General features: G+C 40.7%; 1 pseudogene across 1 annotated transcript; it reads right to left on the bottom strand.

Annotated features, from left to right (window-relative positions):
- Positions 1 to 447: 447 nt before the first annotated feature.
- On the bottom strand, positions 448 to 1,716 carry LOC103270346 (annotated as a pseudogene). The gene has a single exon (XR_002482530.1). The product of XR_002482530.1 is annotated as a keratin, type I cytoskeletal 18 pseudogene (transcript).
- Between the last annotated feature and the right edge of the window lie 9,364 nt (positions 1,717 to 11,080).

Here is an 11,080-nt window from a genome sequence, read left to right as displayed (position 1 = left end):
TTTAACAGTAATGAGTACTGTTAAGGCTATGACACTAGAGTGTTTTTGCCTGAGGGAAGAAAATTGGCCTTATTGTCAGAAAGCTAATGATTATACAATATGGATTTGTTGATAAGTATACAGTTGTCATTGCCAACACAAAGTATGATGACTAAAAACTAGCATTAACAAAATGAAAGAGATTCTGAAATATACATCAGTGCCAAAGAAGTGTACCAGAGTTGCTGTGGAACCAAATGAGTGTCCTTCCTGTTCTGTGAGGTGGGCAGGGTCTGTGTTGGGTGGTGTCTGTGTGTCCATCCTTTCCCTCCTGTACTGTGGTGTGGGCAGGGTCTGTGTTGGGTGGTGTCCGTCTATCTTGTCCCATTCCTTTGAACACTTGACCCCTGTTCTGGACCTTTTTTTCCCCACAATGACCTCTGAACTTTTTATTAGTTTCCTTCTTCCTCAAAGGGCACCCTGCTCCCACTGCCTCAACGCCTCAGACACTAATTTGCTATCCACTATCTTGCGGGTGGTGGTCTTTTGGGTGATCTGGATGAAGCTGCTGCTGTCCAGGCCATCACTGAGACTGAAGTCCTCTCCATCTTCTAGCAGGCGGCAGAAGGTGGCAATCTCAGCCTCCAGCTTGACCTTGATGTTCAGCAGGGACTCGTACTCCTGGGCCTGGCACTGGCCCTCTGTCTGGGTCTGTGCCAGTTCAGACTTCAGGTGCAGCAGGGTGCCATTGAGCTGCTCCAACTGCATGGCGTAGCAGGCCTCCACCTCTCTCAGGCTGTTCTCCAAGCTGACCTTCTGGTTTTTCATGGAGTCTAGGTCAATCTCCAAGGACTGCACTGTACGTTTCAGCTCCATAGGCGTCATTTGGGCAACTCCAATCTCAGTGGACTGCGTGGTGACCACTCTGGTGCTCTCCTCAATCTGCTGAGACCAGTACTTGTCCAGCTACTTTTGGTTCTTCTGAGCCAGCTCATCATCCTGGGCCTGGACGTCCACCGTGATCTTGTTGAGGTCCTGTGATTTGGGGGCCTCTACCTCCACGGTCAACCCAGAGCTGGCAATCTGGGCTTGTAGGCCTTTTACTTCCTCCTCATGGTTCTTCTTCATGAAGAGCAGCTCCTCCTTGAGAGCCTCGATTTCTGTCTCCAGCTGCAGCCGGGTGACATTGGTGTCATCAATGACCTTGCGGATCCCATGGATGTTGCTCTCCACGGACTGGCACATGGCCAACTCTGTCTCATACTTGACTCTAAAGTCATCAGCAGCAAGACGGGCCTTGTCAATCTGCAGAACGATGTGGGCATTGTCCACAGAAGTTGCAAAGATCTAGCCCTCAGGTCCTCGATGGTCTTGAAGTCATGTCCTCAGTCTCTGACCTGAGGTCCCTTCTTCTATAGGTGTTCTCGGATTTTGCTCTCCAGCCTCTGGTCCTCGGTCTCCAGACTCCTCACCCTCTCCAGGTAGGAGCTCAGTTGGTCATTCAGCTTTTGCATGGTGTCCTTCCCGCTCTGGATGTCTCCCAGACTTCTGGCCAACTCCATGGCCACGCCCCCGGACCCCCAACCACCCCAGAAACTGGTGGAGCAGGACACAGAGATCCAGGAGTGAACCAATGACACCTGCATAGACACTGGCCACGCTGCTGGTGGACCGGAGGCAGGGTGGCGGGATGGAGCCCAGGAACCGGTAGTTGGTGGAGTAGGTGGTGGAGCGAGTGGTGAATCTCTTGGTGGCAGCGGAGGAGAGCCAGACGGTAGAACTTACGTTCAGCCTCTGTCCTGGATCAAATGACCGACCTCATCAGACAAGATGATTCAGTTCTGTCTCCCTCAGTTTTTATTTGGATTTGGTCAATGAGAGGCTCTGGTACGAGGTCAGAGGAGGGGGGAGCTAGTGAGGTATGGGGATTTCTTTTCTTGGATCCTTTCTTGTGGAGCTACAGTGGGACTCTTCTGCATCTCTCCACCTAATACCCTAGCTCCTGCAAGCCCCCTTTTCCTACAGTCATGACTCTCACTGGGCTAACTTCTACACAAACTCCTTCCTTTTGCCTTGTAGGGCGTAGGAGTGACAATGGCTCTATTTCTGTCAATCCTAGGCTTCTTCACCATCCTTTGTGGTTTCCCTTAATCCTGTACACTGTTTTGTAAAGAGTCCCTTCATTAAAATCTCTTTGGTTACCGTTTTGGATTGTGCTTGGAGTTTCCTGCCAGGACTTTGACTGACACAGGCATGCACCTAATTTGTATACACACAGCAATATACTGCCATTAAATATCTTAAAGTTTCCAGTGGCTTTGTATTTCCAGTGGCCTGTTGTATTTCCCAACTCTATTATAACAGACTCAAATATATACAGTCACTTAACCACATCCAGGAAGCAGTTATGTTTTCTCTGTCCTCTCAACCATATCAAAACTTTAAAAGTATATCTGATTTTATTTCTGTCTCCTCTCCTCTTTTGTGAAAATTTCTCTGACCATCTCTAGTTATTATTCAATCTTCAGCAACAGTTTTAACTTTCTTGAGTCATGCACACCTTTGTGAATTAGATGAAAATATAATTACCCACTCCCCAAAAGTACATAAAACATATATACAACACATTTGTTTATGATTAGAGTTTTTTCTATTTAAATGCAAATTAATTTTGATCACAGAATTTTTTTCTACTCATGGAAAAAATCATGTAAATTTAGTGATGACTTTCTGGAAATTATTGAGATAAATATATATTGTGTGAAAAAAAAATCCCAAGAATACATTTTAGCTCTTCTGATGTTAAATTTGAAAAAGAGATTAACATAGCAACATGAAAATTATCTTGGACACTCGATTGATTTTGACACTTTTTTTTGCTATCAGCTGATACTAAAAACTGTGACTCAAAGGGAGGTTGCTGTCAAAGAACATCAGAGTGCTCCAAGAGTCTCCTGGGTTTAATTTGTGTAGTATTTTTTTCTTAGCCCTACAAATCAATGAGATTACCTTTGCAAATCTGGTATTAACAATTCTTTCTATGCCAGAAAATAAGGACTTGTGAGTCCATGTTTGAGTTCTCTCTCTCTCTCTCTCTCTTTCTATATATATATATATATATATATATATATATATATATATATATGTTTTTTGTTTTTTTTTTTTTTTGTAGAAGCAGTGTCTCACTATGTTACCCAGGTTGGTCTCAGACTCCTGGCCTGTAGCTGATTCTCCCATCCTGGCCTCTCTATGTACTGGGATTATAGGTGTGAGCCACTGTGCCCAGCTATGTTAAAGTTTTAAAGTTGTCTTAACAGAAGAAATCTGCATGGGAACTCTCCAGTGTCTCCCGTTATTTTCAGATTTCTTTCTTCTGGGAACCTGAGAAGGCCTAATCTGCCGAAGCTCTTTCTCTGGTACTGCCAAGTTTGGCACTGATGTCTGCCTGCAATTTCAGCTTCCAGACAGGAGCACAGACATGGTTTTATCAATTAGGATGTTTCTGGGTATATGGGAAAGATATTTGAAAATGAAAAGCTGCAAATACAAAAGCCTGATTCAATGAAGAATAATACAGTAAAGAAGTTTATTATCTCATATGACAGAGAACCCAGAAACAACATCAGCTTTGGTCAGGCTGGTGACTCAGTGATTCAATGATGTCATTAAGGACCTAAAGTCTTCCCATATTTCTGCTTTGTTATCCCCAGTTAGACAGCTTGGAATTTAGAATAGTCTTCTTAGTATTGCAAGTTATCTTCTAGAAGAATCTGATGCAATACATATTCTTGTTCACATCCTAAAAGAGAAGCCTTTCTTCAGTTATGATTGTACCAACGTAAGCCATGCAACTTCTCTACCCAAAACAGTGTCACATGCTTCAAGTAAGTAGGGACAATTTGACAATGAAATCTGTGTTCATTCAATCATTTACATGTGAGGGTGGTGGGAGAAGAATATCCAAACAAAATCAGAATTCTATTAGGAAGGAGAGAAATGAATGTTGAGAAAGTAATGTTCCTCACTGATATTTTCAGTAGCATCTATAATAGCACCTATAGGAAGCATATAGAAAGATCTGCTTCAGCTAAAAATATCTGCTCATTAAATCAAACCATGAAATAAATCTTCACCAACTTGTTCTGGAAATAAATATTCCTTTTCTATAAAATAAGCAAAAATGTTCTCTTTAAGTTCTATTGTGTTTCAAGCATTACTTTTCAGAAATCTCATAAACTTTGGTACAGAGTAACTTCAAATTCTATAACAGTTTTTTGAACCCAAATTGTTAAAAAGGTAATGATTTTATATCCTGGCTCTGACAAGATCCAAGCATTAGACAAGTCATTTCTCTAGATGGTTGGTAGGAAGTGAGTGAGACACGTTGACATGTTAAATTATACAATGGATAGTTTCTTTCTTCGTACATATAATATCGATATTTTTCCTCATTAAAGTTTTGAACAACTAAGTATTCTTTTTTTTTTTTTTTTGAGTTGGAGTCTCACTCTGTCGCCAAGACTGAAGTGCAGTGGCCACTCCCGGCCACCGCAGCCTCGCCTGCTGGGCTCCGGTGATCCTTCCGCCTCAGCCTTCCGAGTAACTGGAATTACAGGCATGCGCTACCACGCCCGGTTGATTTTTTTGATTTATTGTAGAGATGAGGTCTTGCTGCCCAGGCGGGTCTCGAATCCATGGGCTTAGGCAATCCACTCACCTCAGCCTCCCAAGGCACGGGATTGCAGGCTGAGCCACCGAGCCCGGCACAACTGAGTATTCTTTCACATTTTACAGATGATGACGCTTGTGTAGTTTCCAAAAGCAGCTCTCCAAATAGCAATGATTTAAAGATGCCAGAAAGCAAATATGTAGACAAAATCTAAAAGTTGACTGCATTAAGCTTCTGGATGATAGTTTTATTCAGCTGTACATTGAAAGGAAGTATATGAACTAACAGTTTCACCATTACTTTCTTAGAAATGTCAGTGATTTAGGAATAAATGATTTTTTTTGCATTTTGGCAATAATGTAGGTAGGGATATTTTATCTGCTTTGGGGCAGATAATAAGTTTGAAGTCCTTTCTTGCAGGATTTGGTGGCTAAGTCAGAATCTCCTGAATGCCATTCCACTATTCTCTTTTCACATTTCTCCCTTTAGCTTTCCATCTCTGCTTTTCTCTCCTAGTCCTTCTCTGTCCATCTCTCTCCCCTCCTTGCTACCTTTGAGTTCCACTTTTTACCTTTCTTACTTTCTCATCACTTTCCCTCCTATAAGCCATAACATTGTCATTGTAGTCCTTCATTACTGTCATCATTCTTGATGCAGAAGAATCTTTCCAGCAGCAGAATATGGCAGGCAATGTTTCCCATGAAAAGTATTAATAATTTTATTTTCCTTTGCCAATTTTGAACCACAGAAGGATGAATGAGAGTAAAAGAAATCTTCATGGTAAAGAAATTGAGAAGTGTGTGTGTGAGAGAGATATTAAATAACTGATAATTTTCTCTTTTAAACAATGATTATTCTGGTGACTGGTGTGGTAGGTAGAAAAGAAGGAATCCCTTTTCCTTGGGTGTATTTCAAGTATACTAATAAATTCAGGATGTGGCCAAGGAAATTAAGGAATCAGAATGTCCCTAGACCAAAAATTATACCGCTATCTATTTTTATTTAACTCAAAAATTATTATTATTTGTAATCAGAGTAAAGGATGTCTATGCATGGGGCATCCAATGAGGAGGGTACACACATGTGGGATAGCTGAAGTGGGGTATCAGAGCCCAAACAGAGTGATGAGGGCATCCACATGGGAGTGGGTGGGCTGACATAAAATTTTCAGAGAATGAACAGGTTTAGGAAGGTATACAGACTGAGGGATAGGAGAGGGCAGCTTGGCATGGGGTTTCAGAGACTGAACAGGGTGGGGAGGATGTTCATGTGTGGTCTAGACTTGAGTGGAATAAAAACCCTTCTCTCAGCTATGATTAGACCAATGTAAGGCATGTAACTTCTCTACCTACAACAGTGCCACATGCTTTAAGTAGGGGCAATTGGCAATGAGATCTGTGTTCCCTCAATCATTTGTGTGTGAGAGTGGGAGAGAAGAATATTCAAATAAAACCAGGATTCTATTGGGAAGGAAGAAAGAGAAATGAATGTTGGGAAAGTAATGTTCCATTACTTTCAAAGTAGTTTCAAAGAAGGGAGTTTCAAAGACTACTTACATAAAGGGGAAGTGTTTAAGTAACTATGTTAAGGCTATTGGGAGCCAGGTTTCTCACTGTTAGAAATAGAAATTGCAAATATGGAAAGCAAGAAAGCTGGAATAAACTCAGTGGAGTTGGAAGATTTAAGTGTGAACCACAGTTTTCAGTATCTATAGATAGATGTCGTAATAACTATAGATGTAAATGTGATGGATTTATGTATATGTTCACATACACATAGTCTCCTGATTCCTAAGCTCTGTGCCCTGAGTGGTCTTGGGAGCTATACCACCCCAAATGCAGTAAGCACTCCTAGGACTCAGACCTTGGCTTCTATATACCATCCTTAAGGGAACCAGGAGTCCTTGTAGAAATGAATGATTCTGGATCCAAGGCAAGGAAAGTCCAAATGAACTTGGAGAACCTTATACTACAAAGCAAGGAAATGCTCAAAGAATGATGAGGATGTATTGAAGAACACAGGAGCTACTTTTTTCTGAGTCATAGGTGGATTATTTTATTTTATTTTAGAGTTGTAGGGTACAAGTGGGAATTTACTACATAAGTATGTTGTATGCAGGTGAAGCTTGGTCTTCTAGCTGACCCTCTCTCCCAATAGTGGACCAGGTATCCAGTGTGTTGCCACGTGCCTCCCTTCCTCTTCTGTCCCTCCTTCTCCTCACAGTGTGCTAAGGCTGCTGATCTCACCCTTGTGCTAGTGATCAGGGCTCACTTATGAGCGAGATCACGCATTGTTCAGTTCTTTGTTTCTGTGATCTTTCACTTAGTGTGATGGTCTCCAGCTGCATCCAAGTTACTGAGAAGGCTATGATTTTGCTCCTTATGGCTGCATAATATGTAACACATTTTCTTTATCCGGTCCACTTTTGATGGGCACCTGGGTTAGTTCCATGTTTTTGCTATTGTGAATAGTGCTGCAATAAACATGTGTGTGCCCGTGTCTTTTTGGTAGAGCAATTTATGTTTCTCTGGGTATATTCCAAGAAGAGGATTGCTGAACTGCATGGAAGCTCAATTTTTAGTTTTTTGAGAAATCGCCACACTGCTTTCCACAGAAGTTGAATTAGCTTACACTTTCATCAACAGTGTAAATGTGTCCCCTTTTCTCTACAGCCACACCAGCACCTGTTGTTTTTTGACTTACTAATGATAGCCATTCTTACCAGTGTTCAGTGGTATCTCATTGTAGTATTGGTTTGCATTTCTCTGATGATTAGTGAGGCTGAGCATTTTTTCATATGTTTGTTGGCTGCTTGTATATCATCCTTTGAGAAGTGTCCGATCATGTCCTTTGCCCACTTTTTAATGGTGTTTTTTTCCCCTTTCAGTTCATTGGATTTCCTTGTATATCCTGGATGTTAGGCTTTTTGTCAGACACAGAGCCACTTTCAAGGAGCTCCTACTGGTCAAATCTCGTCAATTTGGGCTTTAATGTAAATAATGACAGTAATGGATTATAGCTCTTAGAATGAAACAAATAGTAAGTTCATGCTGACAAAAATAAATAAATAAGAGTTTCAAAGTATGTCCCTACAAAATGTTACTAATTACATAAGGGAAAAGAGTAATTTCAGAGTTGAGAAAACTGGCAGGAATAATCTTAATCAAGTGATCAAAATGAACATGATCAATAATAGAACAAATTATAATTATGCACCTTTTAATAAGAACACAGCATCACTTCTCTGATATTTCTACTTAAGATGCATAACCTGGATTTAGTCATGAGGAAACATTAGAAAAACTCAGATTGATGGCTATTATATTATTCTGTATTTTTTCAAATTGTCAAGACTATGAAAATTAAGACTGACACCCTGTTCCAGAGTGAATGAATTGAAAGAGACTTGATAATTAAATGTAATATTTGATTCTAAACAGGATTATTTTTTCTATAAAGAACATTACAGGACTGACAGATGGCGTTGATGCTTCAATATTAATTTTTTATTTTTTTGAATCAAAGTTTCACTTTGTTGCCCAGGCTGGAGTGAAATGATTTCCTGCTATGGGTACAAGAAGGGCTTTATGGAGATGAAAGCATTTGAATGGGAGCTTGAAAGGATGGAAAGATCTGGTCAAGCAGAAGTGAAGGTGACTCATTCTAGACAGAGAATACATGTGGGCTGCGTGGACTTGTTGAATCTCCAACTCAGCTACACACACACACACACACACACACACACACACACAGCGACTGATTTGGTTGAAGCTTATTATTTCTTGCCTAGACTGTTGCAACAGCCTCTTGACAGGTCTTCCTGCCTCCAAACAAGGAACCAAAATCCACGGTGAGTTTAAAGCCATGGATTTAAGATAAGAAGGTAGAAGGTAGAATGGAAAGTAATTTTTTCCCCCTAGGAAAGTAAATCCTTCTATTGAGCAGCAAAGAGATACCATACCTTTCCAGAGAATTTCTATATCGTAGGCCAAGCTATGAAGTACAACTATGACAAAGAAGTAACTAATTAGAAATAGCAGTTATATAGCTCCTGTGTTCAGGGCTCCTTTTAGAAACCATCTTGAAAGAGAGCTGTGGACTTAATCTACCTGCTCTGGGAGCTAAGATCTAGCTATGAAAACAGAATTTATTCTTATAAAAGTTACATAGGTTTATTGCAGAAACTTGTGATACATAGTAAGTTAAAAATGGAAAGTAAAAAGTATCAATTTTAACACAACTCCAATAATCCCTGACAGAGTTTCTTCCAGAATCCCCTTCCTGCTACATATACACTCATATAAGCTATTGGGATAACTTTCTCATTTTTTAAACTCAAAAACTATAATTACATTATAATTATTACAGGCTGAGCCACTGAGCCTGGTCGATTATCTTCTTTATCACCCAGTGTACATATGCTCAGATAATCCACACTCATTTCAGTGCTACTGGAGGCAAAATGGAATTAGGAAAGAAAATTTACTCTGAATCCATCATTGAACAAGGTCCCTGTACACATATCAGTGACTTTTGATTATTCATGACTTTGCATTCTCTTATTAGCAGAGACTGTTGGAAGCTAAACAAAACATGTTTTTCTGCAGAAATCTGAGTAATTGCTTATACCCATGATGCCTTCCTTTCAGAATTTAGAGAGTTCTATGTGGTTTTTATAATCTATAAAAGAGCCTGCAGGGGAAAGGGGGTAAAATCATTAGTTCTAATAGAGAATTAGCATTTGATGTGTATAGTTATTATTATCATTTTAATGTCAGACCTCAAAGTAGGTATTGGCATCACCACGTTTAGGTGAGCAAACCAAGGATATGAACCCAGGCTGTCCTAGATTCGAATCCAGACTCCTCCATCAGTTATTTCAGTAAGCTTTTCCAAGTAGAATATTCATAAATGAAAGCAGTTGTTACTTTAGGATTTAAAAGAACTTTGCTAGATTATTTATTCCTTTTTTCCCCATTCTTTCCTTTTTTAAAAACAAGAATGCTGCTATACTCCAAGGATGGAGACTCAGGAATATAATAGCATTAAGACACAGTTTCTGCCCTTAATAGGAGCCGTTAAAAATGTGCAGAAACCCCAGCTTAAAATGACTTTAGGAAAAATAGGTAATGTATTAGCCTACACAATTAAATAGTTCAGGGAAAAAACTGGTTTCCAGTTTGATCCAGGGCTTCAAACAATTTTCTCTCTCTCCATTTCTCGGTCCCACTTTGGTTTTGGTCCATCCTGCAGCCTTCTGTTTTTGTAAGATGACTTCCAGAGTGAGTCTTTGTGCAGGCTCCCCAGGCCAACTTTCACTGTGTTCCATTTGCTCATCTTGGGCACATGTTCATCCCTGAACCAATCCCTGGAGCTTGGAGAGTGACTTACAATAAGGAGCTCTGCCCAGGGCCATGTGTGGGATCCATGTACTGAGGTCAAGTCAATGCCACCAGAAGCATCTGGGCTTAGTGTAAGAGAAGGGGCAGTTACTCAGAGAGTTACCAGGACAGAGAGAACTAGAAGCTGGGAGTGAAAAAAACGTCTGTTACAGAGGTGACAGCATTAAGAGAGTATACAATATAATACATAGAGTGGTACAGGAACCCAAAGAGGAGTACCTGGTTCAGTCTTGAATAGGTCAGGGCAGTAGACCAGGGGAATTAATGTTCAAGCTGAAACCTGAAAGACAAGTAGAGGGAAACCTACACTGGGCTAGAAAGGTGGGCAGAGGCCAGAAAAGCCCTGGAGTTCATGGGGTGGAGTTTGGACTTGACCATGAGGGTAGTTGGAATAGGTGCCTTCCCATTACCTTCTATTATATCAAAAATATTTGTTTTGGAATCTTCCCCACTTTTCCTCTCCTATTTCTATCTAAACTTTTCTCTGTTCCTGTTTGTTTTCTTTGTCCCAGCTAGACACTCCACCTGTTTCCTGCATATTACTTGTTTTGCGTTTCTTGCCACACACATCTACTCAGATTCAATAGAATCAATCATGTCCCCTGATCATTTGACCCAGGGGCATTTCTAGACCTCTAAATTGAATAATGATGTCCTTCAAAAGCACTACTCCCTATAATGGAATTTAGCATATGACATAGGTGGCATTTCAAATTCATGGGGAAAGGCGAATTGTTCACGAATAGAGTTGGGAACCACCTAGCTGTCATCATCAATTAAAAGATCTCAATCCCCAAGTACCCATGTACTATGGCTGAGGAGTACAGTATAATGAGCCCATCCCTAAATAAATACCAAAAGGATTAATGATTTACATTAAAAATCATAGTACTAAGCTGGGCTCGGTGGCTCAGCCTGTAATCCCACGCCTTTGGGAGGCTGAGGTGAGTGGATTGCCTGAGCCCCCGGGTTCGGGACCCGCCTGGGCAGCGAGACCTCATCTCTACAATAAATCAAAAAATCAGCCGGG

This window comes from Carlito syrichta, unplaced genomic scaffold (assembly GCF_000164805.1).
Source record: "Carlito syrichta isolate Samal-C Ts95f unplaced genomic scaffold, Tarsius_syrichta-2.0.1 Scaffold309804, whole genome shotgun sequence".
Classification (NCBI taxonomy): Eukaryota; Metazoa; Chordata; class Mammalia; order Primates; family Tarsiidae; genus Carlito; species Carlito syrichta.
The sequence above is the reverse complement of the archived record's forward strand: the minus strand, read 5'-3'. Positions and strand labels throughout refer to the sequence as shown.